This window comes from Cornus florida, unplaced genomic scaffold (assembly GCF_030987335.1).
Source record: "Cornus florida cultivar Cherokee Brave unplaced genomic scaffold, ASM3098733v1 CherokeeBrave_3.0.0_Hap2_Chr01, whole genome shotgun sequence".
NCBI lineage: Eukaryota > Viridiplantae > Streptophyta > Magnoliopsida > Cornales > Cornaceae > Cornus > Cornus florida.
The window spans coordinates 30,804,925-30,824,646 of record NW_026775571.1 but is presented as its reverse complement, the minus strand read 5'-3'; positions in this window follow the sequence as shown (position 1 = coordinate 30,824,646).

The following is a 19,722-nucleotide window of genomic DNA, read 5'->3' as shown; positions in this document are numbered from 1 at the left end:
GTGGGGAATGGCCACTCTATTGATATTTGGAATGATCGCTGGTCCTGGTACCTTCGGCAAGCTGTCCAGGCCGCCCAATTTAGTCTTTCCTAATTTGGTGGCGGAGTTATTCGATCCTTCCGGTCATGGGTGGAATGTGGAGTTGCTTGTTTCTTTATTTTCGTCGTCCACTGTGGCCATTATACTTCATTGTTCCTTTAGTATGTTTTCCAGAGAAGACAAGTTGGCTTGGGATCTCGAGCCAAATGGTGAGTTTTGGTGCGATCCGCCTATCAATTGGCATATCATTTATTGCATCTTGGTAGTGGCAATTCTCAGGAGGATTCTTTTCTGTTGTCATCTAATAGGTTTTTTTAGAAGAGTATTTGGAAATGTGATTTGAAGATGATTTGGTTTAGAAATAATGAGTCGTTATGGATGATTTGAATTGCACTATTTGTCTTTGTAATGATGTTGATGAAGATGTTCAATTTAATTCAAGAAAATAATGCATTTTTTATAATTCCATAATGATTGTGATGATGATGGTCGTTTCACATGCCTAGGTGTTAATGAGATTCTAAAAAATGAGCATGATGAAATTTCTATGATAATCTATGTGCACCATATTTTTGTGATAATGGTTGCTGTGTAATGCATTACATTTGAGGATGTAATTCTATTTCAATAATTCCAATCTTGCTTGTTTCCTTACTCTAATCGAACCTTTGAACCTCAATGCATGCTAATAATGATTCAAGGTTGTGTTTTACATGTTATGATAATGATGAATTGCAATTCATTATGTTATTCATTGTATAATGTTGATGAGTTGGGTTTTACATGTTATGACAATGGTGATGCCAATTTGCCAATCTTTTTTAATGATCATCCGTGGTTTTACTTGATACTTAATGTGTTTTTCGTGGCCCTTGATAATAATTGCTTCTCATTTTTACCGTGCTATGCTTTTACTCATTTTAGGGGTCACATGCCTTTAAGTGACCACATTTTCAAATTCTTTGCGGTGTATAGGGGGTCATATGCCTTTAAGTGATCAACTTTTGAGTTATTGTGCATCATTGGACGCCGGGAATTATTATGGATAGAGTTTTAGTTAAAATTTTGTCATTTTCTTATGAAAAACTCACACTCATTGCATTTCATGTTTAGGTTGCATATAAGGTCATTTTGTGTAAAAGCAAAAATTGCTTATGACATTGAAATGTTAGTTAATATAATCCTGCATTCACGATAATGCCCTTATATGATTTCATTTTGAACAAATGTCATGGCCTTGCTTGCAATGTCTTATCCATTGTCATCATTGTGTCTCATTGCTTAGACATCATATCTTAGGAATGCTAAATCTCATTGCTTAGGGCCAAAATGTTTTAAAAGTCCCATTTTTAGAGGGTTTTGTGCTTCATGATCTAAATTTGCATGTCTTGTGCACATCATTGCATATTTGAGCCATATTAAACTCATTCACTCATAAATATTTAGCTTTCAGCACTTGTGGTCATTACATTGCATCCAGGCACTTGTGGTCATGTTAAGGCACTTTCAGGTTAACATGAGTTATTTTTGCATAGTTATCCTTTCCCAAAACTCTCATTTGTTCCATTTTAATTGGAATGTACACTTGAAGTCTTCTTGAAATTAATTTTCACACAAGTATGCTCATCCTTTCATATTTTCTTATCTTGCTCCATATTGCTATGTTTAGTGTTTTCTTCACCAATACTGTCTATGTTTCCACATTTCGGAACTTTTATTGGAAATTGATGTTTTTGCAGATCATGTATACAAGGACAAAGTGCATAGCCAAAAAGGGGAGAAATGTTATTCCCCAGTCACAACCCCATCTCCACCTCGGGAGAATTCCCTAGCCCCTTCTCAGGAGAGTGCTTCATCTTCTTCTTCAAGGGACCTCTTAAATTTGGATCCAATGGATTCTAAGTCGAATGCTCCTATTATCCGTGAGGCCCTATCTCTAGTTTACGCGTTCAAGGAATTGGCTCCTGAAACTAAGTTTGATGCAGTATGTTTTGCAGAATGAAAGCAAACCAAATGGTTGTATGACCAGATAACCAGTCGAGGCATCTCTGCCACTCTACAACCAGTTTACGATAGGTTCTTTCCACGGTTGGTTGAGCTTTTCTACCAGAATCTTCACCTGGATGATACTGATCACAGTCATTTATTTACATTTAGAGACCATAAAGATAGCTTGTCGATGCCCCCATGACCCTCCAGAGGCTATTCATACTTCGCAGATAATCGATCCTCCATTGCTGCAGTGCCCTTCAGTACAGAAGGTGATACACTCTCTCTGCCCAGATCTATCAAATGTCTACTCTACCTATGCTCCTTGGATTCACCTTCCTCCACAGCTATAGTTCCTTGACATTGTTCTTTTCTGCAATGTATTTCGCTCCGACCATAACACAGAGCGGCGAGGAGAGTATTTGGTTGTGCTCTATGCAATCCATTCAAAATATTAATTCTCTATCCCGGAGTTAATTTAGGGTGTGTTTTACAAATATTGGGACCAGCTAGTTATGGGGCATAATGACAAGGCTAAAGCTTGGAGCCTTTCCTATTGTTATCTGATTTCACAAATTCTCGAGGATTAGAACTATCCATTTGATCCTGAGGAGCCCTCCTGTCTTATTTCCTTCTCTTATTATGGCCCGGACTGGACCAAGAGCTATGACACTTTGATTAGGAATGTTGACTAGGCCGCTTGTGTACGCAAAAATAATGTAGTGAATGTGCGGTTCAACAAAAGCTTTTTAGGTCAAGTTTAAATTTATAAAAACCACTACTACTAATGTAGCAAGAGCGAGTAGGGATCGTCCCAAGGGATTATACGTGTTGGAATTTAACTTCGACTCTAGTGGATCACAAGATTACAAAGGAGAGATTGATTGTTTGATTACACTAAAATTCAATTAATTAAAACGTAATTAAAATAAACTAAGTTAAGATAGGGATTTAAGAGATGAGAAGTGAGGTCTTGGGGTGTATTGGAATTGCCACCAAGCTTGTTCACCAAACCACACACTTTCAACTAATTTGGGGAAAACCTTCTTGTGAACAAAGTATGACTACCAATTGCAATTTTAAGCATGGACCATCAAATTCAATAATGAATTGCCTACCTAACCAACAATTAAACTAAGCGTAGAATAACCCATAAATTCTAAGCATGACCCATCAAACAAGTCACAATTGTAATACACATCAATCTAGAGAATCATGAAATTTGCAATAATAAGTCATGGAATATCAAATCAAGTAAAGATTGTCTACCTACCTACAAGTATGAATTAAATTATAGAACAACCCATCAAGCATAAGTATAATCCATCAAATTAATTGACAAACCCATATAATAAAAACCATGTCTAGCCATCACTAGATCCTTAATTAATCACACATAGACATGCAACTAACATAGAGAAACTAGTGTAGAGATCAATTCCCAAATAATCACACATAAGATAACATGTAATCACAAAGAGAATCAATAGGAAGAATTAAACCATATGAATCGAAGGAGAACCCAAGATTTATTAAATTCACAAGGCTAAAATACTAATCACAAGATATTATTCCCCAAAAAGTATGAAAAAGATAGAGGTTTAGATTACAAACTTGGGGCTCATCTAAGCCCCAAGGAGAAGTCTAGCCAATCATGAAGGAGGTGGATGTGATTTTGGAACCCTCAAGGGCAATCCCCAAACATGGCACCATCTTCTTCCTCTTCTTCTTTGTTGAATTCTAGAAAAAGAGTGTGTATAGATCTTGAGATATGTTCTTGGAGCCTCCACTCTTCTCTTTTCTTCTAACCTTAATCTCTAACTTTTCTAGAGAGAGAAAACAAAAATTACAATAAAAATATAATTGAAGACTAAAGATAAAGATTCCTTACAAAATGGTTCAATTCCCCCTTATAAAAGGTCATTGGAGTAGTGAACAAGTCAGAAAATTAGCCCTCAAAATATCTAATCCCGCAACTATGTAGTAGGTAGAGTTCGGGTGTGCGGGAAGAAAACAGCTCGCTACTAATACATTTTCGATCGATCGAAGAAATCTTCGATCGATCCAAAATATCTTTGATCGATCGAAGAAATCTTCGATCCATCCAAAAATTTTACATTTTTGACCTTTTTTCGGATATTTTTTGAAATCTTCCCAGAACTTTTGTTTGACTCCAAAAAGGCTGTAATAGACCATTTTTAGCCCGTTTGAACCTTATTGACCTGAAATAGACAAAAACACAAATAAGTACTAAAACGGAAAAATAAAGATAGATGAATGGACTAAAATACCCTCGCTTAAGTGCTAAAATGTGTCACATTTAAGCACTCATCAAATGTAGATGTGCTTCCAAAGGCCAAGAGGAGATTCAGACCGCTCTTTTATCGTGATTCTACTAGCTCAGGTCAGGGAAACACTCCATCTTCTTCTGTTACTCAGAATAGGCAGCAGTGAGCGTGATCTTCATCCACTCAGGAGTAGGGGACTCCTATCATTCTGGCTTTTATATAGCAACTAGCTCAAGAGTAGCCATTTATTCCACCCAGCACAGTACCTTGCAAGCTGATTTAAGTCAGATTCAGGGTGCCGTAGCTTAGCTGCATGCCAATTTCATAGATTTTTGAGCAAAAATGAGGAGTGGGATGGCTGATTTTAAAAGAGAGATCAAGAGAGAGATAGCTGATTTTAGAGGAGAGGTGAGGCATAACACCTTAGATTTTCGAGAGGAGATCAAGACAATGATATAGGACATTACCCTCTTGCTGAGGGGCCACATTCCATCTCCATCGCCATCACGGACTCTATGATAGCTCACTTTATCTCTTTATATCTCTCTTTCTCTCTATATCTATCTTTATTATTTGACCTTGTTGGTACATGATCGATTTCTTATTCAGCCAGCCTGTTGGCTGCTCATTTTGAGGCATGCATGCGATTACTTATTCTTTTGATATGCATTTGGAGTATATTTTGATTGCATATGTATGCATCTCCGTGTTGTTTATCAGGTCACTCGATTAACTTGTTTGCTCAAATTATTATAATCCGGGGATTTTCTCTTTATTCCGCTCTCCCTTGTTGTCTTTACTTCATTTTACTGAGATTGCACAGTTTCACGTACCATGCAATCTATGCTTTTAGCAATAATCATTACTTATGTAATGTTTTCAGGCAAGTTGTCGAATCTAAGTTTAGGGGTACATCTTCCTACCTATCAGATCCTTCCATTGCCAAATCTCATTGGCTTTGCCCTTTGGTATACTATTTTCACTTCTTCTACTGTTCTCATAGCACATTGAGGATAATGCTCAATCTAAGTTTAAGGGTAAGGTATCTATGTTGCAATCTTTATTCACTTTCATATATAAGATTGAGAATGAATTGGGCCATGATTTTGATTATGTTTTTAAAGCATGAGTGCCAGATTTGCTAATTGTGAGAGTCTAATACTTCTTGTATGCCTTTGGATGCCATTTAGGGATAAATCTTTGATATCATGCTTTCTTTTGTGGTCCACATCATCTTTATTGTAGAACATATTTTGAAGGATTGATTCTAGAGTACTATGTTTGCACAGGTGCATGCTAGCATTCATTTTGTGGTTTATATGCTAATTTGATCACTGTATGGTTTTATCCCAAATTGATCGAGCTAGTAAATGTTGAAAAATCACCATAGTTGACATAATGGCCTTGCATGTTAATAACAGACCTTTTACTGAGTAATCGGGATTCTTGCCTCATTAAGGATTGAATTCTCGCGTCAAAAGGGGAAAGGCTTCATTTGAAATAAAACTCTTTTACTGAGTAATTGGGATTCTTGCCTCATTAAGCATTGAATTCTTGCATCAAATAGTGTAGAGTTGGGATATGAGAAGTGAGAGTTGTGTTGATTTGTAGCCTAGTTAACTTGAGCTTTTAAGTCCTTAGGGGTGCCTTATCACCTAATGCCCTAAAGCAGTCCGGTTTGGGAGTCATTGGCCCAATGCTCGTTTCATAAGTCTTCTAAATAGCTTTAGAGATCTTTGCATCGCACTATGCTCTCATCTTTGATCCTTCTTCTAATATATATATATATATTTTAAGGTTCCAATTATAGTCATGATGTTAGTTTTGGAGATGTGTGCTAATTTGAGGTTGGATCATGAGGTTTTCCTTGATTATGCTAAGATAGCAATATATTTGAATGCCGGTTCACTTAAAGTATGCTAAGATTGATTTTGATAAGCATGGTTAACTTGTTGATGTATCGGAGCAATATTTGCTTGCTTGATGTTAAAATTTTTAGATTAGTTTAGTAATGGATGAAAATTGCATACTTGAGGTAGTCTTCTCTTGATGATTGTTGAAATGTGTTTCAGTGCTTCATTAATGATGTTAGGCCTTTGTTGTTTATGGGTATCATTTCTGGAAACTCTTACGAGACTTCACTCATCCTCTTGAGGTAACCTAGGAGTTTAAAAGGCTTGTTGCGTATGTTAAATGCAGCTGTGATCCCTACAAAAATGGAGTTATCCATTAAATGCTTTTGGTAGTTAGATATTGCATTTTTCTATATCTTTTGTTTATTTCTAAGCGGCTAGCAATATTTAAGTTTAGTGGTGTAATGAATGCTAAAATGTACACATTTCAGCCCTGAATCTTATGCTTGTTAGCACTTTAGTCCTATTATTATTCATTATTTAAGTAATTATCTGCATTATTGTCATTTTCAGGTTACTATAATGAAAAATGGTTCATTCAAGTACACAAAATCCTTTCTGAAGTCAACTAAGTTGCAATGGAGTAGAAACGTTAAAAAGAGGAAATCACACTTATGATCGATCGCAACACTTATGATCGATCATGGGAAATGTACTATTGATTGTGCGTTAGGCTAATATATGTTTTGAGCTGCCTTTTGGTTCCTGAAAAGAAAGAGAGCGAAGGTGCATGAAATTGCTGATTTGGGTGTATGAGGTCTAACTTGTTTTGGCTCTTGAGAGTCACCTATAAAAGAAAATGAAAGACTGTTATTGACATATAGAGATTTTGGGAATCAAATTAGGGCTCTCAACACACACTATCTAGGGTTTGTTTGTAAGAGCTGAAGAAGAAAATGAAGCCAAGCATGGAGATGGACTTTGAGACTATAAAGATGACATCCATTGTCTCTATGAGCGGCTAAATCTTCACTTTAGGCTTGGATGAGCCCTAAGCTTGTGTAATTATACCTCTTATATTTCAATTTTCAGAATATCTAAGTTATGTGTTGTTTGGTCTTGTGAATTCATATTGTCTTCTAATTTATACCAAGATTTGTGTTGGTATAATTCTTCCAATAAATCTTCTAATTGATTACATATTGTCTTTTATGTGGTTGATGGTTGATTGATCTCTATATTAGGTACCTTTTGTAATTATATTCAATGATGGCCATGCACTATTCTCATTTGATACAATTATTCTTAATTTGATAAATTATGTTGACGGGTTGTGCTACACCTTTAAAGTAATTGTAATTAGGTAGACAATTCATGCTTGATGTTGATACTTCATGCTTATTCATTGCAATTGTAATATTCATTTGCTTATTGATGTGTGCTTGTAGCTACATCCACACTCTAACTTGTTCTCCCTATTGATTGACGGTAACTGGTGCGATTGCATACGTTTAGTGGTAAAGTCGATGCCCTAAGTTCCTCTCACTTTTAATTTAATCCAATTTCAATTCCATACAATCTTATTGCATTCCTACTTATTTTAATTTCACAATTAGTTAAACACAACAATAATCATCTTTTCAATCTCACGCTATTAATGTTAATTTCAATCCAAGCCTATAGTTCCTGTGTTCGATCCTTACTCGTTATCCACCAAATTTAGTTGTGTAGTGGCTTTATAAATTTAAAATTGGTGTTTCTTGAGTGTAATATATTACATATCTAAAACCATTCGTCGGGAGAGTGCATCAGATGGGATTTTATAAGAAAAAGTTTGTGCAAACACACACTTGATTAGGCTTTTTTTTCATATGAACATCTTACTTCGGAAGCCGTAGACTAATGGCACGGTTTTTAATGTAATTCTTTTCCCCTCACTTTTCCTTTTGTAGACTAGTGCACGGTTTTTTATGGTGTGTTACAGGTGATCGGGACAAACTAGGTTTGAGTTACACTGTGCAGAAGCTGTTAGTTGATTTAATTGTGATTAACTCCCTAAATGACTTAAATGAGATTACTATGTCAACTTGCCCAATTTTTGTGATTGATTAATTTACCTGAGCAATATGATCAATTAAACATCCACAATCACTAAGATAAATATTGAAAAGTAAAGCAAGTAGAGTTAGAGATATGGCAGCAGGACTATTAGCGACACTATAAGAAAAATAACTTTTTACCACGGTGGAAAAGGCTTTCTACCACAGTTTTGAACCGTGGTAGAAACAGCCATGGTAGTAAAGTAGAGACTTTCTACCACGGTTCCGCACCGTGGTAGAAAGTCTTTCTTTCTAGCACGGTTATGCACCGTGGTAGAAAATTTATTTTCTACTATGGTTCCGCACCGTGGTAGAAAGTCTTTTTTTCTATCACGGTGCAAAACTATGGTTAAAAGTGTTATATAAATTTTTTTTAAAAAAATAGTGTACAGCCCTCTATGAGGCCTTTTTTTTGCCCTACTACTAGCTTTGCAAGGACCCCAGAAGCAAACCCTATAAATAAAAAATAGCATCATAATCAAAATAACTTACAACTGGCCAATAACATCATATTTATATAACCAATTCCAAATCATGTTTTTATACAAAAATATATACAAATTTCAAAGAAGTACATGATCCACACCTTATATCTTTACTTAACCAAAATAAAACAAAAATTCTTCATATCTTCTTGGTCTGTTTTAGTCTCTCTCTTCCATAAATGCAACTTCTTCATGAGCCATACAAAAAATATAACGGCAACAAAAAAAGTAACGGGAACCGCAATCCCTCAATTCTAGCTTTGACCTACAAAATATAATAGTTGAAATAAGAGAATGTAAAGCAAGTTATAAAATTGCTAAAATTATATATGTGCACACACGATTTTAATTTTATAAGAACACAACTTAGTGAAATATGTCTGCACCTAAAGAAACCACAAATCCATATCATAATGTGGCCACAACTCAACCAAAAACTCTAATTTTGATAAGAATTATTGATAAGAATAGTTGCATCACTTGAAGCATTCTTGAAAATTGTATCAATTTAATTGAAGTTGAAGTCACATGTAATAAAAAACTATGGAATCATTTCACGTCCTCGGCAGTTCTCATGAACCCCTTATTTATTCAGTTCTTATATTTAATGTGTCAATGCATGTGAACATGTGGCAGCTCATTGATATTTTGCTATGCCTATACTGCTTTGTTTTGCATGAGTTATGCAACATTTTATTACTAACCTTTTTCTTTCAATGAATAGTCCTTGTCAAACAGTATTGAAGGAGGAAGCAAGTGGGTGGTTAACAAAATCAAAGGTTGGTTTTGTTTTCCGATAATCTGTCACACCCTTCCCTTTCTATGACTTTGGATTTTAAATTAATATATCATATGCTAGTATGTATTTTTTTTTTTTTTAAATCATCACTTGTTACTCACTGTCTTGGTAATTGGTGATCATAAGCTTTTTGGTCCTCTTATAGTTTGCTAGAAATTGACCAATGTTTATTGGTAGCATATTATAGCAAGCTTATGAATGCAGCTATTTATTTTCCTCAAATTGTACCATTATCACTCCCTTTAACTCAAACTACACTTTCTCAGTTTTTTCACAACCATGGAGACCATAATCCCATAGACTCGTGTTTTTAAGAGTTAGACTTGCACCAAATACATTGAATATGCACTCAGATATGAAATTAAAATGAAAGATATAAAGTTGAAATCTGTGACATTTGGTGAAAAAAATATAAAAATTTAGCATTAAACACAGAAAAATTAACGTAGGTTGAGGATTATGTTTGCTTACAATGCGTTGTTCAGGCGTGGTCCCTCGCTCAACTGCAGCAGCTTGTGTATTGGGTGGCAAACTGTGGTGTATCAACTTTTGTGCAAGAGAAGGGAGAGTTGACAAACCCATATAAGCAACCAAAGTTGAATCAGGGTCCGCTGCATTTTCTGCAACAAACAGGCACCAGATACATTGAATATGCACTCACATATGAAATTAAAATGAAAGACGGAAAGTTAAAATCTGCGACATTTGGTGAAAAAAATATAAAAATTTAGCATTAAACACAGAAAAATTAACGTAGGTTGAGAATTATGTTTGCTTACAATGTGCGTTGTTCAGGCGTGGTCCCTCGATGGAAACTGAAGGATATGGGTTTTGATTTTTTGAACAATCTGAAATGATATGCCGATATGGGTTTTTATATAGTTAATAGGTTTTGAAATTTTGATTCTTGAAGACAGATAGATAAACTGAATTATATGGGTTTTGAATTTTTGATTCTTGTAGATTTTGTAGTTTACAGTTGGAGAGAGAGAGAGAAGGCAAGTCTAGAGTTGAGAACGAGAATAGAGATGGAGGCTGAAATGATTTGCCCTAATGTATGTGTGTGGACTGTGCGTGTGTGAGTATATATATTTTTGTATCTAAATATATATATTTTTAAAATAACTAGCGAGAATAAGACCCACGTACGCCTGAGTGAAAATAATTCACTTTCTACCACGGTGCTGCACCGTAGTAGAATAAATTACTACCATGATTTTTCATTAACCGTGGTAGAAAGAGCAACAATAAGACCCACCTACATCTGAGTAAAATAAATTCATTTTCTATCACGGTTATTTTAAAACCGTGGTAAAAAATACAATTACTACCACGGTTTTTCTTTAACCGTGATGAAATAAATTCATTTTCTATCACGGTTATTTTATAACTGTGGTAAAAAATATAATTACTACCACGGTTTTCCGTTAACCGTGGTAGAAAGGCTCTTCTACCACGGTTTTAAAATAACCGTGGTAAAAAATATACTTTCTACTACGGTTATTTTAAAGCCGTAATAGAAAGGGTCTTCTACCATGGTTATTTTAAAACCGTGGTAGATAGTGCGTGGTAAAAAATTATTTTTCTGGTAATGCGAGGAAACCCCAATTGGCATAATAAGCCAATTTTGTGGGAAAAACCTCGTGGACTGTGCAGTTTAAAGCAAAATGATTCACTATTTATGAAACAAAGGACATTAGTCTTTGATTTAGGCTCACACCCTATTGATCTACCAAAAATCAATCGTTGACAATCTCAGGCTTTGTGATGTCCTGTCTGTGATGTTTCCAATTTTCAGCATTGTCATTTTTCCGGAATTTCGTTGATGCGAGGGCAATTTAGTCTTTTCACGTTTTGCGTACGGGATTTTAGTTGGGTCTATTTGCATTATAATTTTTATGTATTGATTGCATGTTAATTGTGCATTTTTATGGGTGTGTGGTATATAATGGAGACAAAAGAAAAAGAGAAAAGAAAAGAAAATAAGCGGGATCCACCCACTAGACCACTTAAGGCCTTGAGATCACATTTTGGTCTCTAAAATCTCTCTCTCTCCCGCAACCCTCTCTTCTTCTCTTCTTTTCTTCATTTTTCTTTTCATTTTTATACCAAACTTTAAGTCTAGATTCCACCTTCGATACTTGGAGTTTTTGGAAGCCGTTTGCGGCAAATCGAAGCCCACGATGAGGCCTTCAAATCCATACCAGAAAGTTCAAATTTGGTGCTCCATAGGAATTTCAAAATTAGAGACCCATTTTAAGGGTTTTGCATCAATTTGAGGTAGGGGTCCTTAATTCATGTAATCTTGTGCTTTAGTAAGTTAATTCTTCATAAATGGTTATTAACATGCTTAATTTATATAGAATCAAGCCAATTGCTTAGTTGATGTGTATATTTGCTAATTGAGTAATTGTGTTATTAAATGATCTATGTGAAGAACATGTCTATGTGTTGATTCTTTATATACCTATCATGCTAGATTTTATTGTATAAAAGTATGTTGTGGTTCATTAAATTTTTTTATGAATTATGCTTTGCTAACTAAATTTTAAGTGATTGTAGAATGATGGGCATAGACATGATATTAATATATTTATACATTGACATTGGGCATGAAAAGGGGAAGAATTGTTTTGATACGAAAAAGAGGAATTTTGGGGAAAGTGTTTTGATGAGAAGTGTTTTGTGAGAAACCCGGTCGCCGCAGGGTACCAAAGGGCCAGAGTGTTAATATAGCCTAGAGGGAACTAGGGAGATTGTCCTAGCGTGGTTAAGCTAGTTGGGCCCCATAATGATGCCGCGGGGGTACCAAGGGTCAGGGACACTAGCCAATCCTTCTCTCGTGTCGCTGTGGGGTCACCAAAAGGCGGGTTATATTAACAGTTGAAAGTAACGGACTTGAATGTTAAAAATGGTGTGCGACATCGGCATACATTACATTCCGTGGGCATTCTATTGTTTATGTTGAGATTGATGATTATGTCGTATCTTCCTGACATAGCATGACCCTGAACTCTTTTGTTCTATTCTTTGGTTGGATTCATGGGGACACAAGAGATGTGTCTTAAGTGCAACCTATTAAGCAATTCGCTCACCCCAATAGATTTAACGTTTTTCAGGACATGGCAAGGAGTTGGCGGATGACAATCCCCCACAGAATTGACGAAGTATTGGAAGCCCTTCATTTTTTTATTTTGTATCTAGGTCATTCAATTGTATCCTTAGTGGATGGAAATGTAATTAAGCCATTGCATATGGCCTTGTGACCTAACCATGAACCATAGCTCTATTTTGATGCAAAATTATTTAAGGTGTAAAGACCATGCCTAAACTTTATGTAATTAATTCATATGACTTTGTTACTGTGATTATATATTGTACTCTCGTCTATGATTGTAGAAAACCTCATTCTTTGTTGCATGGGACAAGTTTGGAGCATTTGCAAGGTTTTCCATTCCAGTGTCTTCTCTCTTTCAAAGTGTCGTATCTCAGCATCAGGTTCTAGGCTCGACAGAGCCATTTCGGTCAACCGAAATGGCACTTCGGTCGACCGAAATAGGGTTCGGTCGACCGAACCATTCACTAGCTCTCAGGATTTCACCTTTTGGTAGACGGATGGAGGATTTTAGTCGACCGGTTCTTGAGGGTTTGCTTCGGCCGACCGAAACTCCACATCGGTCACCGAAGTGCACCTGTTTTGGTTGTTTTGCTCTTCCTTCTTGTTATTCTACTCTCAACTCTTGGGGATTTGTTTTGAGCCCTTATCAAAACTTAATGATGACCCAAAAGGTGACGTTTGATGCTAGAAATGATGAGTTTGATATAGATAACCTCGGGTTCGAGTAAAAACCCGGCTAACGGTTCAAGCTTTCGGGTTCAGGTCGTTACATGAATGGTATCAGAGCTTTAGGTTCGAAAACCTAAGGATGACGGGTAGGGTTGACTTAAGTAGGATGTGAGTTAATTTGGATGCGTTGCATTGTAAAGTGTTTATCGTTTTGAGAAGTACACTTACTTGTTTAGTTGCTTATGTGTTTACGGTTTTGAAAAGCATGCTCACTACAAACTTGCTTATTTGCTTACGTGATTACATGTATATATGTTATATATGTGTAGTATTGATTTAAATGATCCATGAGTAGGTGTTATGTTTTCAGTATGTAATTGTTCAGCATGCGCACTTTTATGTTGTATTAATTCTGTGAGTTATCACTTATGACTAGGGTAGGTATCAGCATTGTGAGTAAGGGTGATGTGAGTTGCACGATCTTTTGAGTCCAGTTTGATTTGAACGTGTCGCTCCATTAGGAGTCTTTTCCTATAAACTGGCATCGATGAAAGGGTTTGATCTTGGGTGTCTTCCCAGATAGAAGTCCTTATTTTCTTTCACGGGCAAGAGTTTGTGTTGTGGTTCCTTGGTATTATGAGTGGACTCTTGGGGTGATGGATTAGTAGGGTATGGTGTGTGAGTCATGGGATCCTTTCACATATGCAAAGTTGATTTGATGTCACAGGATGTGAGGTGGTATGTAGTGTATGACTTGTGAGGTTCAGGTATTGTGCGGGTTAAACACGGTTTGTATTTGGATTTTTATTTAGAAGTTCATTAATGTTAAAATTGCAAATTTGTCTCTTAGATTGCCGTTTTGGGAGTTAAAAGTTGAGGTTGATCTTGAGTTGGTAACAAGATGAGTAGGTTACACCGTTTGTTATGATTTCCAGTCAGGAAGGCAGAAGCTAAGTGTGCTGTTGTTTGGTGACCATAGAGTGTTGGTCACAGATTGTGTTGAGCCAGGACGAGGAGTAACCTCTTAGGCTTGGTGGCCTGTTCTATTTGATTTCTTTGTTTTGTGGTCTTGTGGGCGGGTGTGTGTGAGTGTGTGCAGGTGGCACCAGAAGGCTACCACACTAAGCGAGTTACGGGCACACAACTCAGATGAAATCGATGTGAACATTCTAATGTGTTGGATGGTAGTCATGGTTGTAGGTATGACTTGAGTATCCAGTTAGATACCAATGAGAGACCATTGTTTTGTAGTCGTCGTCTACTACAGTTTTTGTGATCGACCATTTGGCATAGTGTTTATTTTCCTCTTAGGGATTATTTCTGTAGTGTGCCACGTATGGTTCCTTTTTCTTGTAACGGGTTGTTGACTATGGTATTGGGTGTCATAAGTGATGTGTGTTTTCATGTCAAGTTAGCATCACTTTTGAATGAACGGTTGATCCATAGAGGCTCGTTGTTTCCAGGGGATTAGAGTTTGTGCAGTTATCTTGGGAAGGATGATTATGGGGGTATTGGTACTTGAGGTTCTTGAGTTGAGGAGTGGGTCAGTTTAGGAGTGACCCTAGTATTCGAGAAGAAAATGGTGATTGATTGCATTGTTGAGGCTTTTAAGGAATAAACGGGTATGAAGTATTCTGGAACTTTAAGCCCATTTTTGTTTTGAGGATTTGTCAGCATGGCATTGTCGTATGGATGATCTTTTCTAGTGGTATGTAATGGTTGTTGTAGGGGAGTATCAAGAATAATGGTTATTTTCTTGTTAGCATGGTAATGTCTCAAGAATACTTGGGGAAGAATCGCTTAACAATGGCTTGATAGTCCAGTGGGACGATAGGTTTGGATTGTGGTTTGGAAAGAATGGTGGTTGAGGTGCTATGACGTGATGTTTTACATTAATGAGTATAGTGGATTGAGGTATAATCCGAATGTAGGCTAAAAATTATGAGTGTTGTTGTGTGTTGATGGGTATGTGATAGGATTTTGCATCAGTTGAGGTAATGGTGGACGGCTTAATCGTTAGAACCAGATAGATAGGTGTTGCCATGTAGGCATCTTTTTCCTTGAAGAGTCAGTGGGTTATTGTGATTGAGGTCACGGGTCTTGTGCGTATAGTGATTGAGGTAGTGTCGACTTCAAGGGGTAGAGATGGAATAGGTAATCAAGTGTCATTGTATTTCATAGAGTTTCTCATTGGGAGATTGTGACGACCCTGGATTTTTCAACCCAGTGTGTCCTCTGATGACCCAAAACAGATCCAAAATGCGGAAGCAAAAGATAGAACAATGGTCTCTAGAGATACAACACTCCTCTAAGACACCAATGTGACCCTCAACAAGGTCATGACACCCAAAGGAAGAAAATGCGGAAGCAACGTCTCAAAAACGGATAAGAATGACCGTAAGGGCAAAATGGTCATTTCACACTGAAATGGGTCCCACCGTGCACACCATTGGAAAGACAACAAAAAATTAATAAAGATATACTCAAGAATCACTTGATTTGGAGTCCGGACGGCAAAGATATCAAGTTCTGAAGTCAGAGGAAGGGAAACCCTATCCCGGTTCGAACCAAAAACAGACACTACCTTACTAAAACTTGAATATCTTGAGGTACATGAAGAATCTGAAGCTCTAATTAGCACCATTGGAAATCTGATTTCGACGCGATCAATTTAGACTCAAGAACGGACCAATTCGGAGTTAAAACGAAGAAGTTATGATGATTTGAAGTTGGAGGTGTAGTGCTGAACCAAGACACACACACCCGTGAACAGTACTTCGAGCGCTCAAACAAGGACTTCGAGTGCTCAAAAATTGCCCTAAGAAATCTGCCCAAAGTTCGAGCACTCGAACTCCCCATTTAAAGCGCTCGAACTCCTGTAGGCTGCTCTTGAATGCTGACTTGAAATGCAATTTTGAGGACTTTCTAGGCCTTTTTGAGAAAAAAAAACAAAGAAGAAACTACCCTCAAAATCATGTTTTCTAGCCAACCATGTGAAAAGAAAACTTTATTTTTCAAGCAAAAACCCCAAAATGCCCTTATGCTCAGTTTAGGCTCAAAACGGCAAAAAATGTAAGTTTGCACCAAACATACTTTTGACCCCAAGTGCACTTCTAGGTTGAAACGAATATGAACGCAAATGTAATAAGTGATTTTGAGCACACCGGAATGGTCTGCGGCTCGCAAAAATGGTCGAGTCAAAATCCGAACCCCCAACGGCCAAAAAGGGTGAAAATGAATTTGAAATGGGTATTTTGAAAACCAAAATTAGCAAATGATTGGAAATTACCATTTGGCCCTTGGCCACACTTCATGCATGATTAATGAGATCCTACGGAAGAATCAAAACGGAACTCCCACACCCGATGCAAACATAGTGAGACAATAACTTAACATTTTTCAATATTTTCATAATATTTCATGAAGTCAAAGCTACATAGAATACAAATACATGTCATTGGCCTCCGGCCTCATCTCATACATGTCAAATATTTTGTAAGGAGTGTACTCATGTACACATTACATACATGGAATCAAATATACATGTTTTGTCAAATAAGACTACAATTGACATTTCGAGCCAACCTTCACAAAGATGGAAGTCTTCAAGTCCACAAGTCATCCAAGCATAATGGGAGTCTCAAGTTTAATTCTTGTACCTGAAATATGCCCTAGTATCGTAGGGGTGAGTAACATAAACCTACTCGTAGGAACTGAGCATGCATCAACCTACGTTTTACAAGTTTGCATGATTTAATTATTGTGGTTCATTCCACCTAACGTCTATGTCAAAGGTGAGACTCAAGGAGCATCCTAGTTACCTAAGATCATTTCTAACATCAATCACCTCATTCATGCAATTTTAGCAACGTAGGGTCATGCTTAAACAAAGCAACAACATAGGAGCATGCTTACACAAGGCAACAACATATAGATTCTCAAGGTAATAAACTTGAAGTCTAAAATGCAACATCAACTAAATATAACAATTTAGCATAATTAGAATATCTAATACCACACATCAAGACATAGGTTCTCTAGGTTATCAACTAGAAATCTAAAAGTGTGTAATCAACTAAATATAGCTATAATACCCCGTATTTTTTTAAAGAGTTTATTTAAAGTAATTCGGTATTGGGTTAATTATTTAATTATTTAATGTGTAGATTTAATCACCTATTATTTGTGTATGTTAAATTATTTAATTAATTTTATTTATTTGTGCATGTAATATTGATTTTATGTTCTATATATTATAATGATTAGTTTAGAAATTTTATTAGGCATGTTTTATACAATTAATATCAGTTACTTAAAGTATTATATTTGTATTGTAATATATTATTATGTAATAACAATAATAATAATAATAATAATAATAATAATAATAATAGTAATAATACTAAATCAATGTCATGATGTAAAGTTGACATTAGTATGGGATTTCATTTACTAGGGTAGAATTTGATGTCAATTATTTGACTTAAATTGCATAGCCTTAAGTTAGTTTAGGTGGGAATGTTGATAGTTAATATTTAGATTAGATATTTGTATTATATATATATTATGCAAGTTAGTGTATATATATTAGTTAGTTAGCATTCCTTTGATGGAACTCACGTAATAGAAGAAGAAAGAAAAATATAGCAGTGAACTATTCTAGAAGAGTGAAAGGAAAAGAGAGAGAGAGAAGCTTGGACCGGTGTAGGTGATTTTACCCGACTATACACAATCGGCGGATTTTTTTCAAATCCATAAGGCAAGTTATTATCTACTTTTCCCCTTTGAATCCATAAATTAATTATTTAATTTATTTATGTTATTTTGGAGTATGGAAAGCATGCTAGGATTTTAATAAATTATAATTTTAATTTATTAAATTAGTGAAATATTAATTATTTAGGGTGTTAGATAATTTATTATTGGCCTATGTAATTAATTAAAGCTTAGGAATAATTATTTAAAGCTTTAGGAATTTTTATAGAATTTTTTGGGATTTTCTGGGGATTTTCTGTAAATTTCGGTGAGCCTCCGGCGAGGTTTCCGGCCACTGGCAGTGAGGAAGGTGACCGGAGTAATCCGGTGTGATGCGGCATACATTACTTTCCATGCGCGTGCATCAGTAGCCGTAGGATTACTTTAGGATAGTCAGATTAATCCAGTGCAGCGCGTCCACGGAATTAGGATGCAACCACCGAATCAGGAAGTGCCACGCCAGCAGGTACGTTAGTGCGCGCGTGGCAGCGCATGCGTGGCAGCGTGTGTGCGCGCGTGGCTGATGCTAGACGTGTGTGGGAGCGCGTGTAAGCGCGTGCGCGTGTGAGTAAGGTGGCGGCGCATGTAGGAAGCTTTGGGAGGAGCGTGAGGGCGCGTGTGGGGTCTCTGCAGCAACTGAAAAAGTCCAGAATACCCCTAGGGACTGTTTTGTAATTTCCAGAACCTTCAACTTGCATTTTTGGGCTTAGGGTTGGTAGTTACGGGTTTAACAGGACATTAAATTATTATTTTTATTACCCGTTAATTATTATTATGTCCGATTAATATTTCTAGACATTAATGGTATCGTTTACAGTACGAATCGCTATTAACGGATGTAATTAATTTAATTACATATTAAAATATTAATTGTGTTATTATTTTATATGGTATTAATTATTAATGTTAAATTAAATGATTGCATGATTTTGTTCATATAAATTGTCCAGTATGGGATTATTTATGCTGTTAATGAAATATAAATCATTATTATTATGCTGTGTGCATTTCTGGTGGTAAATGGACTACTTAATAAATTATGTCGCATTTATATTATATGGATTTGTTGCCATATAGAACCATATGAGCTGACTAATAAGTTGAGACTCATTTATACCTTATGCATTCGTTGCCATAGACAGATGTGTGGCTGTCGGGGTATGTGGTTTAATATTGTTGGCATGTGTTTCCTAACTGATATGCTCAGTATCTTCATTAGTACATGTTACCACTGTGTAGGACTTATAGTCTGTGTTGTCAGTACCGTGCACCTTGTATTAATAGTTGATTTCCCAGGTAGGGAAATAAGACACTTAACCACCTCGTATGAGTCTAAGTGATCACATCTATTCTGGTTGAGGTCATATTATACATTGTGTAGTTTCATTAGGGTGTATACAGATATAGTATACCTCCGAATAGTGATGATTAATTTATTCGATTCTCTAATTTGTGTCATAATAGAGAGGACTTGCTCGTGGGGTTGACCCACCATTGTTGTTATTTCAGGACACGGTCAGTACCCGTTTCAAGGTAGGCTTAGCAGTGTGGGACCACTATCCGAACTCATCTACTCTTACGGTCTTGTTCAGGGTAGAAGTTTCATATATTATTTTGCTTTCAGTTTT